General features: G+C 46.1%; 1 protein-coding gene across 1 annotated transcript in view; it reads left to right on the plus strand.

The window, feature by feature from the left end:
• SLF1 (SMC5-SMC6 complex localization factor 1) overlaps positions 1 to 18128 on the plus strand; it is a 227738-nt gene that overhangs the window by 79257 nt on the left and 130353 nt on the right. The gene's annotated exons all lie outside the window — the stretch shown is intronic.

Genomic DNA, 18128 nt, shown 5'->3' on the forward strand with positions numbered 1-18128 from the left:
CAGCCAAAAGGAAAAAACTGCTTGCTGTAACTGCTTATAAAGTATTAGCTGGAGTTTGGCTTTAATTTGTTACTACATTTAAATATACTAGTACATCCAACACTCCCCCCGCCCCCCAGACTGACAATGCTGCTGACCAAAGGTGCCCCTTGTGCTCATTGCCAAGTATAGGCACTCTAATACAGCAGTGTGTTCCTGGCCATGTTATCAGGTGAAAACAGCAGGAAAAAAGCCTGAGTAAAGAAAACTGATGCAGCCGCCATATCTTCTAATTGGTAAACTGTAATATATTGCATTTTTGGTTTTGGGTTTACTACCTCTTTCAGTTCACCACCTTGAAATTGTAATATACTTCGCATACAGAGGGTGGCTTTTTCTCCAGTTAAGAGATATGTCCACCCGTTACATATCTTGTCAGTCACCTACAGATATTTATGGGTATTATGTTGGCTACTGTATCAGTTGAGACAAATTTAAGAGATTATTTATGTAGTTAGGCTACTGTACATGCGGGGATACCCATAAAACTGTTATTTGCAGAGGATTTCATGATCAACAATAGCTTCAATAAAGTTCCTACAGAAGCAGGGGTATATCCTTTATCTTAAAACAATGTCCCAACAAGCTGATCACAACCAACAAGACTTTTACTACTAGTTGATTTCAACAATCCTGCCCCAGTAACTGACCATTGCTGTAGGCCAACTTTTACGATGTTGTATATATTCTGCGTATTGTCCTTTAAAAAAATGTTACTCCATTTTAGATTTAAGAAATAGTGGGAGAAGTTGAGCAGGAAATTTGTGTGGTTATAAAAGATGGTGACTTGTTAACAGTGTGTCTTGATTTCTAAAATACAACAGTGGTGACAAGGACACCTGGGCCTTATGTGCAGCCTCCAGAGAAGTTTCTGCAGTGCCCTGTGATTTCTGGTATGAACCATTAGCAATCTTTTTACTGGAATCTGGCCTGCAATAAGCCTCACCGCTTTTCTGAAGCCATGGTTTGTTTTCATAAACTCTGTCAGGGTAGAATGTATTCACTGCTATGTTGTTGAGCTGAGACAGTTGGCAGCACCCTGCAGATTTAGACCCTCCAAGGATGAGGCTAGCTTATAGAGAAGAATGCAAAGCCAAAACTTATCTGCTTTTGGAGCCAGATACAGAGGGGACGGAAAGTATTCAGACCCCCTTAAATTTTTCACTCTTTGTTATATTGCAGCCATTTGCTAAAATCATTTAAGTTAATTTTTGTACACACAGCACCCCATATTAACAGAAAATCACAGAATTGTTGACATTTTTGGAGATTTATTAAAAAGAAAAACTGAAATATCACATGGTCCTAAGTATTCAGACCCTTTGCTCAGTATTTAGTAGAAGCACCCTTTTGATCTAATACAGCCATGAGTCTTTTTGGGAAAGATGCAACAAGTTTTTCACACCTGGATTTGGGGATCCTCTGCCATTCCTCCTTGTAGATCCTCTCCAGTTCTGTCAGATTGGATGGTAAACGTTGGTGGACAGCCATTTTTAGGTCTCTCCAGAGATGCTCAATTGGGTTTAAGTCAGGGCTTTGGCTGGGCCATTCAAGAACAGTCACGGAGTTGATGTGAAGCCACTCACTCCTTCGTTATTTTAGCTGTGTGCTAGAAGGGTCATTGTCTTGTTGGAAGGTAAACCTTCGGCCCAGTCTGAGGTCCTGAGCACTCTAGAGAAGGATTTCGTCCAGGATATCCCTGTACTTGGCCGCATTCATCTTTCCCTTGTTTGCAACCAGTCGTCCTGTCCCTGCAGCTGAAAAACACCCCCACAGCATGATGCTGCCACCACCATGCTTCACTGTTGGGACTGTATTGGACAGGTGATGAGCAGTGCCTGGTTTTCTCCACACATACCACTTAGAATTAAGGCCAAAAAGTTCTATCTTGGTCTCATCAGACCAAAGAACATTATTTCTCACCATCTTGGAGTCCTTCAGGTGTTTTTTTAGCAAACTCCATGCAGGCTTTCATGTGTCTTGCACTGAGGAGAGACTTCCGTCGGGCCACTCTGCCATAAAGCCCCGACTGGTGGAGGGCTGCAGTGATGGTTGACTTTCTACAACTTTCGCCCATCTCCCAACTGCATCTCTGGAGCTCAGCCACAGTGATCTTTGGGTTCTTCTTTAACTCTCACCAAGGCTCTTCTCCCCCGATAGCTCAGTTTGGTCAGACTGCCAGCTCTAGGAAGGGTTCTGGTCGTCACAAACGTCTTCCATTTAAGGATTATGAAGGCCACTGTGATCTTAGGAACCTTAAGTGCAGCAGAAATGTTTTTGTAACCTTGGCCAGATCTGTGCCTTGCCACAATTCTGTCTTTGAGCTCTTCAGGCAGTTCCTTTGACTTCATGATTCTCATTTTCTCTGACATGCACTGTGAGCTGTAAGGTCTTATATAGACAGGTGTGTGGCTTTCCTAATCAAGTCCAATCAGTATAATCAAACACAGCTGGACTCAAATGAAGGTGTAGAACCATCTCAAGGATGATCAGAAGAAATGGACAGCACCTGAGTTAAATATATGAGTGTCACAGCAAAGGGTCTGGATACTTAGGACCATATGATATTTCAGTTTTTCTTTTTTTAAAAATTTGCAAAAATGTCAACAATTCTGTGTTTTTCTGTCAATATGGGGTGCTGTGTGTACATTAATGAGGAAAAAAACTGAACTTGGGGCGTGGTCTTGGCATGGAGGAGTGAAGCCGTGTCTCTCAGAGGTCTCCCAGGTCGCGGCTTGTTCACAGATCACCTGCACAGGAAAACCCCACAGTTTGGCTTCTCAGATTATCCTCTCGGCCAGGGAAGACTGCTCAGCTGTGTGGTGTGAGCGGAGAGCGGAATGGAGAGATATCTTGTGCCGAAACAGCCGGCGGCTTCTACACCGGACCTTCCTAAGATGGCGCCGAGCACAGACGAAGGTGAGGAGCATGGCGCGCCGACAGGAGGAGGAGGGAGACAAGACCAGGGGAATGACATGCTGCCATTCTCACCGAGTAGCGACCTTTCCCCCTGCCTCCCCCGCTCACTATCACTCACATCATTTACAAGCCCGGGAGGAGAACCCAGCTGCACACCGCAGTGGGATTCACATGACATACAACGCTCCCAGTCACAGAGTTTAACCCCTGGTGCACCTCTGCCCATCTTACAGCAAACTTCCATGAGCTCTGCCCCACTGTTTCTGCCTGCACATATGCCCCCATCTATGTTTACTGGGGAACAGACATTATGGGCTCTATTGCAAAAGCTGCCCACAAGAGATGACCTGGACTCAGTGGCACTTAGAATGGAGGCAGCGTTACGAGGAGAGATTGCTGGAATTAAGCAATCAGTAACAAGTCACCTCAAGAGTCGCTTCCATTGAGGAAGAAACTACAACCCTGCGCCAGGGCTTCACAGAATTAACTGACACAAAAGAAGAGATGGCAGACCAAATCGCACAGCTACACTTGTTACTAGATGACCAGGAAAACCGCAGCCGTAGGCGTAACATAAGAATCCACGGTCTGCCAGAAGCGACCCAGCAAGCTGATTTAAAACGACAGTGACTGCTCTATTTAATGACTGCTTAGAGCGCCCGACGAAAACACCTATCGCAATAGACAGGGTCCACAGAACCCTTGGCCCCAGAAATGCGGTGGAGGACAGGCCTAGAGATGTTCTATGTTGCCTGCATAATTACTCTATTAAAGAGGACATTCTCCAAAGAGCCTGGCGTAGAGGGCATATTGACTTTGATGGAGCCCAGATATCTCTCCTACCAGATGTTTCCCACAGGACCCTACAGATGCGTTGTTGCATGAAACCCCTATTGGAGAAATTTAGTGAACAAGGAATCGCCTACAAGTGGGGCCATCCTTTTCATTTAATAGCAAGGAAGGGAGGTCGCACATACACCCTCCGACACCCTAGGGAGGTTCCCACCTTTCTCACTACCCTCGCGCTACCATCAATGGCATTACCTAACTGGCTGGCGTTCGTCCTGACACCCGCTACTAACATACCGGCAGGGAACCCTTCGGGCAGACCTCAAAGACCTCGACGCAACAACAGATCGCAACGTAGAAGACCGATGGCCCCTCAAGACAACGAACCTTGAATTCATAGAGATAAGTCGCTCTGAAGCCTGAACTTGGCTATTTACTTGCATATTGTTGTTCTCTTTTGTATGCTCATCTGGTTTGACTTTCTCGTACCTCTCTGGCCTAGGGGCTCCATGGAGACAAGTTAATTTTCCAGTATCCTGGATAGTTTTGGTTTCCCCCCCCCCTTTTTTTTTTTTTTTACCAGGAATGGAGGGAAAGTACGCAGTCAAGTAAGCAGGCCCCACAGGAGGGATCGTCCTTAAGAAGACACAGATATGTCCATCTTTATTGTTATGAGCTAGAAATAACGGACTCTATCGATAATAGCTCAGCAATCCCTCATTGGTTTTTGTTTATCAACCGGTACCACATTATCAGACACAGAAAAGGGTACAAATAGTTCACACTGTTTTTAATAATTTTGATGCTTACCGCTGAAGTGAGTTTAACCTTTAAGAGGGGATAAAGAGGGACTAGCTGATATCAAGAGTGGGAATTTCTTAGAATAACAAAGGATGAAAATCTGTATAGAGGGGTTATTATCTAACTAATGGTCCACTACTCCCCCCCCCCCTACCCCTCCCTACCCCTCCCCTTTTCCCACCCTCCCCCACATTTAACCCCCCTTTTTCCCCTCCTCACCCCCTCCCTTATCCACCCCTACTACTTACCAACTACCCTACCTCGGGACCCTGAGATAGTTTCAGATGGAAATTGACTTTCACAGATATGGAGACTCGGGTAAGGGATTTTAGATTGCCCTCCATTGGATGGGACCCGGTGGGTTTAAGGATCCAGTTAGTAAACAGAGCTAATAACGAGAGATCAGAATTTGATATAGTTCTTTTAATTAAGGCTTTACTCAATGTCTTATTGTTGTTGGTTATAACGTTAAGATGTGTTATGATATAATGAATGTCATAGGGTTATATGTTCTGTGTTTCTAAAGAGCTATCTCTTTTCAATGAAGTCTAATGTACCAAGGCAGTTCCGGACGGGACCGCTCCTACTGAAAGGTGGCCTGGGGGGCGACTCGCGTTCCGGGAGCCCGACCTCTGAAGTGCTCTACCTCTTCCCCAACTAGGCCCTAACTGCCCAATTAGGCAGTAACTCTCCGATTGGAGTCTTAGATTATTCCTGCTTCTTTCCGGGTTCTGGAGAGGTCTGGCGACCCGACTCCGTTCTATCAGACATGTCTCTGAAGTTTGTATCCTGGAATGTGAATGGCCTAAATGCTCCAGAGAAGCGTTCTAGTTGTCTTTCGGATCTTTGGAGACAGAGACCCCAAATTGTGTTCTTACAGGAGACCCATTTTCGGGCTGACTGTATCCCTAAACTCCACAGCAAACATTTCCCGATAGTGTACCACAGTGCTTCACCTTCCTCAAAATCTAAAGGGACAAGTATCCTCCTGGCTAAAACTTTGCCTTGGCAGCTGGGGGACCTCCATGCTGACCCGGAAGGTAGATACCTTTTTGTCAAAGGTACTATCCAGTCACAGACATTTACATTTGCGAACCTGTATTTGCCAAATGTGGACCAATTGTCGGTACTTGAATCATGCTTGGACGCCTTGGCTTCCTTCACAGAGGGAACACTAGTGTTAGGGGGAGATCTTAATCTTACCATAGATCCCCGTAAAGACACATCGTCGGGATCCTCGGCCCTATCTCTGCGATGCCGGAACCGAATCAGGGAACTACTGCATTCTTATCGCTTAGTTGACATATGGCGGATTCTTCATCCGCAGGAGAGAGATTACACCTTTTTCTCGGCTGTCCACAACTCATATTCCAGGATTGACCTCTTCCTGGTCTCCCACGCCACGATTCCACTTGTCTCAGGGGCACAGATTGGGCACATCGCTCTTTCAGATCATGCTCCGATCTCCTTGACCCTAAATTGGAAACGCCCGGCTCCCAAGAGAGCCACCTGGCGTCTAAACGAATCTCTTATCCAAGATCCTGAGGTGAGAGCAGACATTCTGCGACTCTCTTTTTCGAGAGTAACAAACAATCGGTCCCCAATCCGCTAACTATTTGGTCAGCGCATAAATGCTATACTAGAGGAATATTTATTAAAAATGGTCACAGACTCAAAGTAGCCAGAGAAAAAATGCTATCTGACTTACTAGTAAAATTACATGACTGTGAAAAACGACACAAACACCATCCAGACAAAGCCACGGAGGGAGAGGTGACCAGGCTCCGAGAGCAAATCAGAGAGCATTCCCTGTTCCACGATAAGAATAACCTCTTGAGGATACGTAGAACCTTTTACGAATTCGGAGATAAGTGCAGCAGAACACTTGCAAATGCTATACGGACCCAACGCAACCTTTCCTACATCACCGCCTTATCTTCACCCACAGGATCCAAAGTTCACGATTCCGCAGAAATGGCGGAGTCTTTCAGGGTATTCTATGAAGCCCTGTACAACTTACATTCCTCTCCATCGGGGGAACAAAACCAAAATGGTGTAGAATCGATAGAGGCGTATTTAGCAGCTGCGAAACTACCTTCCCTCAATGAGGAGGAAGTTGACTTGCTCTCGCAGCCTATTACCCCAGATGAGCTCACAAAAGCTTTAGCTAACACTCCGACAGGGAAAGCACCAGGCCCCGATGGTTTCACCATCACCTATTATAAAACTTTCCAAACTCAACTGGCAGCTCACTTCATTACTGCTTTCAATGCTATATTGGATAATCACGCCATACCTTCAGATATCCTGCAAGCCAGTATAACTGTCATCCCTAAGCCTGAAAAAGACCCGCTGATGTGCGCGAGTTACAGACCTATCTCCCTTCTTAATTGTGATCTGAAGCTATTCACAAAAATCCTGGCAGAGCGAATAGGCTCAGTTCTCCAACGTATAATCCCTCTAGACCAAGCAGGCTTTATCCGTAACAGAGAGGCGCGGGATAATACCATCAGGACGATCAATGTAGTGGCTAGAGCTAAACGCCTCAACATCCCATTCATATTATTATCTACAGACGCCGAAAAGGCGTTTGACAGGGTGAATTGGACTTTCCTCTTGGCCACCCTGCGACGTTTTGGCATGCCAGCTCCCATGTTATCCTGGATTTCTGCCATATATTCCTCTCCCACGGCAACAGTAAGAGTAAATGGGATTACCTCTAGCCCCTTTAAGATAAGCAACGGCACGAGGCAAGGATGCCCACTTTCCCCGCTCCTTTTTATAATGTCACTAGAGCCCTTATTACAACACATAAGGCTTAACCCGAATATCAAGGGACTAGAGACGAGTACTTATCATCATAAAATTGCCGCGTATGCGGACGATCTGTTATTCTACATCTCAGACCCTCATACGTCTCTCCCAAACTTACTATCGGCAATACGTAAATACGGGGAATTTTCGGATTTCAAAATTAACCTCCAAAAGTCCAGAAGCGTTAAACATCACTCTCACCCCTAGTTCCCAGGCCTCTATTAGCGGTAATTTCCCCTTCAGGTGGTCTCCTCAGGCCATCAAATATTTAGGTACAAAAATCCCCTCTGATCTACACCTCATTTATCAACTCAACTTTCAACCACTACTGAATGTGTTCTCCTCAGACCTAGACAGGTGGAGGGGGCTGGGGATCTCATGGTTCGGCAGATGCAATGTATTAAAAATGAACATCATGTCGAGACTACTCTACCTCCTCCAGGCATTGCCTGTTAGGATTCCACAGGAATTCTTCCGAAAGTTACGTTCAGTGTTCGTTAGATATGTCTGGCAGGGCAAACCACTGAGGCTCAAGAGATCCCTATTACAGAGACCAAAACTGAGAGGAGGGGTTGGTCTCCCGGACCCAGCTCTTTATTACACAGCAGTCCACATGAACAGAATTGTAGACTGGTGCAGACACTCATCACACAAGCTATGGATTGGATTAGAACAGGAAACAATTCCGTTTCCTATTGAGGGTCTACCTTGGAGTGGAACTCGCTCTTCCAGATTTTTGCCTTCCCACCCATTGCTCGATACCACATTGGAGGAATACCGTAGATACTCCAGAGTGGCGAAGACGCCAAATTTTCCCTCTCCAATGACACCCATAATTGGACACCCGGATTTCCATCCAGGCCTATCCGATAGATCCTTTCGGCTCCACTCGGATCGGAGTCTAGTCAGAGCCTCCACTTTTTGTGGATCGACGGGTTGGATTGACCCTTCTAACACATACCCTAGCTTTAACAACTCCATACTGGAAGATCCTACAACTGTCACACTTTCTCAGATCCCTTCCAGAGGTCGAGGGTTTCTGTAGACAACCTACACCTTTTGAGGAGTTGTGCATGGGCGAGGAGCCAATTCGAAAATCTCTCTCTCATATAACATTCTATTGAACCATACGTCTCAACAGGATCCCCCTTACTTGGGGAAGTGGGAGAGGGACCTAAACATCACGTTTACAGAAGACCAAAAGACTCGAATCCTCTTCTTTGCACATAAATCCTCTTTATGTAGTAAATACCAAGAAGTTACCTTCAAAATTCTGACACGATGGTACAGGACCCCTTCGGTGCTGGCATCCATTTTCCTGGGGCACAGTCCTCTGTGCTGGAGATGTAGCACACAAACTGGCACACTGATCCACATCTTCTGGGAATGTCCGGCCTTAACTCCTTTCTGGAGACAAGTGTTGGAAATCATTCACAAACTCACTGATGTGGCTCTCCAGAACAATCCAGCGGCAGTACTCCTGAACCTGACTCCGATGTCTAGCAAGCTGTATCGCAAATCTTTGCTGAAACACCTCTTGAACGCGGCTAGGGCGTGTATTCCCAGTATGTGGAAGCAGCGGTCCATTCCAACAATGACACAATGGTTTAGCAGGGTCTGTGATATTCAGCAAATGGAGAGCCTCACAGCTGATATCAGAGAAAAAGAGGAGGAGCATAGCACCCGGTGGACACGTTGGAATATGTTCCGCTTTTCAGATGAATACAACGCGTACACATAGGTGTCTGTCCCATGGATGCTTCGAGACGCGGGTCGTCGGTCTCTCCAGAGCCCTATACCTACCTCTCCTTTCTTTTTGTTTCTCCACTTCTATTTCCCCTTATTCTTACTTCCTTTTTTTTTTTCTCTTTGACACTACTAGTGTCCTTTGCCTCTTTTCCCCATCTGTAAGGGGGGGAAGAGGGTAAAAAATAAGAAAAAACCCCCGGATTGCAGTATTCCATTATGGTGCCAATCCTATGTTCGTGGGAATGAACACCATAATTTTTATATAATGCAATACATAGACTTAATTCATCAAAAAATGGCAGCGCACTACTCAGATAACAGGGATAGACTGGTGCGATTCCTTGGGAAGTCACATAGTTAGTCATAAGGCATTGTTGGAGCACCCTCGCTTGAATTATGAATTAGTTTAAGCTTACTAATTAATTGCGGATGGAGGGCACTTTCCTCAGCACTGATGGATAAATCAAGCTGGAACCGTTAACCTACGACTACCTGCCTTAATAGCACATTTCAAAGGAACCATGCCTGTTATTAAACCAATATATACTTGAAATTCTTTTAATTTTTGTTTGTGATAAATACTAACAGAAACAGATAACTGTCGTACTGTATTGTTGAATTCTATGTATAATCTGCACTCCCAAAATAAAGTTATAAAAAAAAAAAAACTGAACTTAAATGATTTTAGCAAATGGCTGCAATATAACCAAGAGTGACAAATTTAAGGGGGTCTGAATACTTTCTGTCCCCACTGTACACTTTGCAAAGAGCTGTGGATTCGGGGTGTCAGATGGAAATGGTTGTGCAAGAAGCCAGTATTATGCTGTGCCCCACAGATTAGGAATTAGGATAAGGAAGCTCCTGTTCAAGTATAAAAGCTGACTGACAGCACACCAAATGCACATTGTTTTACCTGTAGGGTTAACTGCTATAAAGGAAGTCTGTGAAGAAGATTCAGTCACAAACTGAACCACTTTGCTAAATGTTGCGATTCCACCCCAAGTACATCATTCATAACTTGCTGTAGAGCAGGCTGATCAGGAACCTGATACCATGCAGGTTTAGGCAATCCGAATTATCAGAGTCATTTTAAAATCTGTCACTGTAGTGTAATTGCTAATGTGTAATTGTTAATGTCAAACTTCTGCTGCTGTTAGACTTACTCCAGGAGAAGCCGACAACTCGAACAGGCTACAGTAAGACCCCTTTCACACCAAGGGCATTTTGCAGGCGCTATAGCGTTAAAAATAGCGCCTGCAATCCGCCCTCAAACAGCTGCTCCATTGCCTCCAGTGTGAAAGCCCGAGGGCTTTCACACTGGAGCGGTGCGCTGGCAGGACGTCAGGAAAAGTCCTGTCAGCAGCTTCTTTGGAGCGGTGAAGGAGCGGCGTGTTTACCGCTCCTCCACCGCTGCGATACCGCTGGCAAAACGCCGCTATTGCGGCGCATTGCGGGCGGTTTTAACCCTTTCTCGGCAGCTAGCGGGGGTAATGTAACAACATGGTCATACACCATGGGTTATAGGCACGTACCTTCAGGTGATTGGACACTGGCAAACTTTTGAGGACACTCCATCCTGGGTTGTCTCCCCTATAACCTTACCCTACTCTGAGTTCTCATTTTTTGCTAGTGCCTGAAACCAATGGGCCCTTTCTCCTTCATGAAGAAATGTATGCACATTCAAATGCCTGTCTTTCCTGCTTATCAGTGCCATTTTTTTTTTAACAATCAGGAGTGCTTTATTGAAGGAAAGAGTACATACATTACAGCATAATCACATTCAATGTGTTACAGGGGTACAATGTATAACGTTGGTATAAGCATTGCACATAGTACATAAATATATATATAGCTAACAGTGTGGACTGTGTTCCAATACAGGAAGTATTACATTTCTCAATCCTGTGGTCAGGGATATAATCCCATAATAAGGGGGGAAGGAGAAAACAAAGGGGAGAAAGGGGGGAAAAAACGAGCAAAGAAAGGGGGGGGGGGCGCGGAAGAGAGAAGAGAAGAAAGAAAAAAGAGGGAAATAGAAGGGAGACAGACAGGTCTCAGATTACTATATCCCGCTGATTAAATTGTTGTCCATGGTTGTTCCAGGGGCACCCACAACTAATGTACGTCAACTTATATAACGGAAGGGCAGCATTAACTTTATTTTCCCATGTGGCTACAGCTGGGGGGGGCAGAGGAGGTCCACTTGCACAATATTTCCTTTTTAGCATAAAAAAGCAGATATGGTATCAACAGTTTGCTATGATGCGATCTTTGGTCATCGTCATTTATACCCAGTAAAGCTAATTCAGGCAATTCAAGACGAACATTCAACTGTTTGAATACCCCTGCCCAAAGGGTCGACAACATGGGGCAGTCCCAGAACATATGCATGTATGTGTCCAAGTGTGCCAGACATCTAGGACAATGTGGGTCTCTATCAGGATATATTCTAGACATACGTACCGGGGTAAAATACACCCTGTGGAGAAACTTTGTTTGTATGAGTTTGTCCCCTGCAGATATGACCAGCTTGGGGCCTTGTTCCAAACTGTCCTCCCAATCCTCCCTCTCTAGTGCCGGGATATCAGCCTTCCATTGTTCCCAAAGTCTATCCATTTTCAGAGTGTCAATTGGAAGCAGGGTACTGTTGAGAGCAGAGAGAGGCTTCCTTAGATCACCACAGGACAGGAGGTCCTCTACCGGGTCTAATTGCAGAGTAGGGGGTGTAGGAAATTGGGCCCTGGCCACATGACAAAGCTGGGCATAGCGGAAAAACATCCACCCAGGTAAAGCATATTTCCTAGTTAATTGTGAGAATGACAGCAAAGTAACTGTAGGCATAATATCTCTTAAAGACTTGATGCCAAATCTCGCCCATACTTGAGGATCCGGTATTAACCTGAAGTGGGGCAGGTTAGGGTTTCCCCAGAAAGGCTGGACCGGAGACCAGCGATCTGCCCGGGGGAACCTGCATCGAGCCACGATCCATGCTTTGATCGTCGCCCTGGTCGGGGCAGGGAGATCCCTATATGCTCCCAATCCTCTATACACCAGATTTTGTAATGCCTGCAGTGAGCCCAGCCAAGCTGCTTGCACACAGACCGCAGCATTGGACCGTTTCGCCTCAAACCACCAATATGTTGTGACCAGCATTGCTGCCCAATAATAAACCCAAAAGTCTGGAAGGGCCAGGCCCCCCAAGTGCGTTGGTGAGCGTAGTATGGATTTTGATAGTCTCGGTACGGCTCCGTTCCATATAAAAGAAATGATGCATCTATCTATCTCCTGAAAAAATGACGCCGGTATCCAAACCGGACTGTTCCGGAAAATATAATTAAATTTGGGTAAGATGATCATTTTTAGTATATTTATACGGCTCAATAGATTCAAAGGGAGTCCGGACCAAGATCGGCACTTCTCCTGCAGGAGTCGGAGCAAGGGAAGTATATTCAAGGTATAGTATTGATGGAAATCTCTAGACACTCTTATCCCAAGATATTTGAACTCTACAACCCACTGCAACGGTGTAGAGCTGCGCATGACCTGGGGCTGATTATCTAGAGGAAAGAGGACCAATTTAGTTCAATTAATACGAATGCCCGATAATAGTCCAAACTTATCGAATATCACCAGAGCGGCAGACAGTGATGGGCCAGCATCATTCAGGTAAAGCAGAGCATCATCTGCGTAGAGGGATATTTTCTCCTCCAAGCTGCCAACCTGTATCCCCCCGGACCTCCTGAGACTCCCGAATCAAAATCGCCAGGGGCTCCAGAGCCAGGGCAAACAGACCGGGAGACAACGGACAACCCTGACGAGTACCCCTATGCAATGAGAAGGAGTCTGATAACCGATCATTGGTATGCACCCTAACCCTCGGTGCTCTATATAGAAGTTGTATCCAGCGTAGAAAATTAGGACCAAACCCAAAGTGTTGCAGCACCCCCCATAGATATACCCACTCAACAGAGTCAAACGCCTTTTTGGCATCCAGGGAGGCGATCACCCGGGTACCAGCAGTGCTATGGGTTATTGACATGTTTAAAAATAGGCGTCTAATGTTTATATCGGTGCCCTTGCCCGGCATAAACCCGGTCTGATCGATGTGGATCAGTGTAGAAATTACCGACGACAGACGATTAGCCAATATCTTCGCCAATATTTTCGCATCGACGTTGAGCAATGAAATGGGTCTGAATGACGCACAGTCCTGTGGGTCCTTATTGGGCTTGGGGATTAAGACAATTATGGCCTCCTCCATGGACTCAGGCAGAGCACCTGTCTCTGCTAGGCCAGAGAAGAGGGATTTTAATCTAGGGGCAAGAAGGTCAGCGTGTTGAGAGTAAAATTCTGTAGGCAGGCCGTCTGCACCCGGGGTCTTACCACTCTGCAAACCCCCGATGGCAGTCTGGACCTCCTCCAGGGAAATATCCTTCTCCAGTAAAGTCCTATGTTCCTCCGATAAGGTAGGAAAAGGGATAGCAGCTAGGTAGTCCTGCAGCTCAGCTGGGGAGAAGTGCGCCCTAGAAGAATAGACCTCCCTGAAGAACTCCAAGAACCCAGCATTAATTTCCTCCGGAGAGGACACCAACCGTCCACTGGCGTTCCGGATACTAGCTATGTGAGTGGATGCCATCTGGTTCTTTGCCAACCACACTAACAGTCGCCCATTCTTATTCCCATGCTCAAATACTGTCTGCTTGGAATATAACATAGATTTTTTGGTTTGCTCAACATTATGTAAAGAGTGATCCCGAAGGGTCCTCTGCCGCAACTTGTAATTGGCATCATTAGGGGATTGAATATATTCTGTCTCACACCTAGCTGTTTCTCTCTCTAAGGTCTCCAAGGATCGGGAAACCTCTCTCTGCAAAGAGGATATCCGGGCAATATATTCCCCCCTTATCCAGGATTTAACGGCATCCCACAGTGTAGCGGCATTGACAGAGCCCCAATTCAAATTCCAAAAATTACAAATAGCTTCCATCATTGGCTCTTGTATTCTGTCATCCTTCGCCCAGAATCCGGACAGACGCCATAGTTTTAGACCCGGGGATTTGATTAAGGAGATTGTAAGACAGATGGGGGCATGATCCGAAATCCCTCGGGGCAGGTGCTCCACCGTTTTTACCCAACATAATGCCCCAGGGGAAGCATAAACCAAGTCTATACGGGAAAGGGCCCAATAAGAGGCGGAGTGACATGTATACTCTCTCCCACTTGGGTGAAAGTGTCGCCATACATCAGTGAGCGCAAACGTGTCTGCCCAGTTCCCCAAGGACGAGGAGGGGCAGGTTGTCGCATGCAGTCTGTCCAGATCCTGTGACGGTACCTTATTAAAATCACCAAATATAAAAGACTTCTTGTGTACTGAAACCCATCACAATCTGCATTATATCATTCAAGAGTTGTACATCCGCGGGGGGAGGAAGGTAAAGACCCACCAACACCAACCCCCTATCATATAGTGAGGCATTTATGATAACAAATCTACCCCCCGGGTCTGTTCTGACATCCAAAATCTGTAATAGAAGGGACCTGCGGATCAAAATGCTTACCCCCCTAGCATAATTGGAGTATGTGGAATGGAAATGTTTTGCCACCCATGTCCTCCGGATACCCAGGATACGCGTGCCCATCAAATTAGTCTCCTGAAGGATACATATGTGGGGATTATATTTCTGCAGGTATTTAAAAACCAGCATCCTTTTAGTGGCCGAATTTAGGCCCCGGACATTCCAAGATATGACAGAGAGATCAGCCATTGATTAGTGGGTGCAAATAATTGAATAAGATCCGCACGTCCCCTCTCCCTCCTGACCGGTCCCCCAGGGGTAGAGATTCAAACCATTGCACAGTCCCCATTAGGCATAAGAATATGTTATGCATTACAGTAGTATGAACATAGTGCTTATGTGAAATAGCAATACTCCAAATACAAGAAAGCAACTCCAGGTTATAACATAGGTTAACAATAACTTCCCTGAGTTTCTGCAATGGCAGAGAAACCCCCCCCCCCCCCTCCCCACACCACCAACACAATCTCATAATGTATCATACCCCTGAAACCCCAACAAAACAGTAATTTAAAGAGGGCGAGCGCTTATAGTGAGAGGTGTTACCTAACAGGGCAAGCTTAGTTACTAAACAACCTTTCACTTGTAAACAGAAAATTATAACTTAATTAAATTGAAGCTTGCTGTAGAGGTAGCCCATAAGTTTGGCTTCAGAAAAAGGGCATAATTGCTCCATTATGCATCATACAATAAGTTCCAGCCTTCCATATACCTCAGCACGCCAGACACTACTGAAAATAGAGATACAAGTTCCTGGCAGCTGATACAGGCTCATGAGGGCCCAGTCCAAATATTTCAGCTCCTTCACTTGCAGTAAAATACACGTGAAATGCGGAGATCCCACTTGCAGCTTGTGTGCCCGTCTGAAAGGCCATAGATCTTATTCTGTCCCAAAAATACGCGAGGAATCAGCTCATTGGGGCATTAGGATAGGTTGGGCAGTAATGCTGCTATATTATCAAGATCCGCCCTGTAGTATCCCTGGTCCCCGTGCGTTGCTCAAGTCAATTGTTGTAGTCCAGCGAACAGAGCTCCCATATGGACATTAAACAGGGACAGAGCACGTGATCATAGTAGGCACTGTTAGCCTAGCCCCGAGACCCAAAGTAAAGCCCGAATAAGTGATCCATACACTGCAACAGTTCGGGCACATTTATGTGACTGGAAAACAGAGCGATCCCAGTTCTTCACCGAATAAATCATAGTATAGAGGAGTCCTGTGCAGCCGAGGCTTGTATGCATCTGGGGTGGGTCAGTCAGATTTTCACAGCAAGTTCTGCAAGCAGTAAAACTTTCAAAGGCAAAAACGTTTTAGAAACGACAGAGAACTAAGTGACTAGAGGCTACGTGTTCTTGTTATCTATCCTTGACGGTTAGGAGGCAGCGATTCCAACCAGGCAGCAGCGTCACGGGGCGCAGTAAAAAACTTAACGGTTTCTCCGTCCTGGACCCTCAACTTGGCGGGAAAGAGAATACTGTATTTATTGTTCCGCACCCGCAGCCCCAATTTAACCTGATCAAAGGATCTGCGTAGCTTTTGTGTCTCAAGGGAGAAATCGGGAAAGAACATCAAGCTGGCATTTTTGTATTTTAGCTCACCCGCCCTGCGAGCTGCTCTGAGGATCTCATCCCTATCCCTGAAGTTGAGCATCCGAAAGATCAGGGTGCGGGGATTGGATCCAGGTGGTCCCGGAACAGGAGAGACCCTGTGTGCACGCTCCACTGTAAAATACGGTGAGAACTGCGCAGCCGGCAGCAGACCTCTCAGTAGCTCCAAATACCGTGGGGTTTTTCCCCTCTGCACCTTCTGGCATGCCAACGATCCGGAGGTTGTTCCTCCTGTTCCTGTTTTCCGCATTGTCGACTTTGTATTCCAACGCTCGGACCTTCGTCTGTATGGTGCGGATTGATGCTGTATGCTCCGTGACAGTGTCTTCGTCAATCCCACGCGCTGCTCCGCTTCCGAAACCCGCGAACGGAGTTTGTCAAAGTCCTGTCGGATGAGGCTAACATCCGATTGTACAGCCTCTATCTTGTTGGTCAAGGCAGTTTGACATGTGGCTATCGCAGCCATTACCTCCTGAAAGCCAAGCCGCTGCTCAGCCATCTGCTCCTCCATCTCCGTCTGTGACGCCATATTTCTTGCACTCCTAGGGGAGACTGCCACGTGGGAAGCCTAGGGGCTGTATCCTCCTCACCCGGCAGAAAACGAAGCTTCTTCCCCCTGTACCTTGTTCTGTATGGCATCCGGAACAGTTCTGAGTAGTTTATAGCAAGGAAGTCAATCAGGAGTAAGGATGAAGAACGAATATTCAGCAGAGCTCTGGAACCTGCGTCCTCTCAGATCGCCATCTTGGCCACGCCCCCGGGGTTATTATCAGTGCCATCTTTAGTTCACTGTAGATCCCTACAACCGCCAGTTTGTTGCTCCCTCATTTGGCCTCTCCTTTGCACATTGGGTGGTCACCAGGATACTGGCTGTGGTCCTGGTCCTTCTGTAACCATGGTCATAGGGTACATGGGTGTCCTTCTGCTGGTTTTAGAGGACAACATTATGGTTGTGGTGAAAAATCTTTCAGAACTTTGGTTGGAACCTGAACCTGCAGAAATCTTTTTTTGAGACCAATACATCAGTTTTTCTGAGGCAGTCTTGCCAGTTACTATGATGTTGACCAGCAGTTCGTGGATTACATGAGCTTCATGTGTGATGCTGCACTGGATGCTAGTCACTTGCTTTCATTTCATCAAAAACCAATTGCTGAAATATTCAAGGTAACCCTTGACATAATACATAATACAGAAAGGGTAACTTGTTTTCCGTATTCATACTTGCATACCGATGCTGCATCTGTCCCCCGGCATCTCTGCACTGAAAACCGAGCGATCAAACCGAGCTCCATGAGCAGAGAACTGCACACTGTCAGTCACAGCTCTCTGTTCTTCTCCCTCCATGCTCTTTGGAGCGCTGAACTGTGGAGGGGAGAGGAGCGGCCGTCTCAGGCTATCAGTGGCTCGCTGAGCAGCTGAGATGTGTGTCAGACCAGGCACCTGGCAGATCCAGACTTCCATTGTCGGGATGCCGCTGTGCCTGGACTGACATCCGTGACGTCAGCAGAAAGCGGACTTCGGTCAAATATTTAACTTCTTGCCCTCCCAGAAAAAGAATCGCTGAAATCTGTAAAAGTCCTTGATCTAACTGGATTCTCAGACACTTATTTGAAAATATTTGGCCCATATCTGACTTTTCTTGTAGCTGAATGTTATATTCACTTTCTAAATGCTGAATAGTACACTAGTTCCTACAATACAGATTACTTGGTTAATGGTTTTGAAGGTATTTATTTAAATGTCGATACGTGCAGATGACAGGTACACTGGACTTAGCCATATTTAAGTTAAGGCAATACAGTATCCAAATTTCTAATTTTTTGTATTTGTTTT

This window comes from Aquarana catesbeiana, linkage group LG01 (genome assembly GCF_042186555.1).
Source record: "Aquarana catesbeiana isolate 2022-GZ linkage group LG01, ASM4218655v1, whole genome shotgun sequence".
Taxonomy (NCBI): domain Eukaryota; kingdom Metazoa; phylum Chordata; class Amphibia; order Anura; family Ranidae; genus Aquarana; species Aquarana catesbeiana.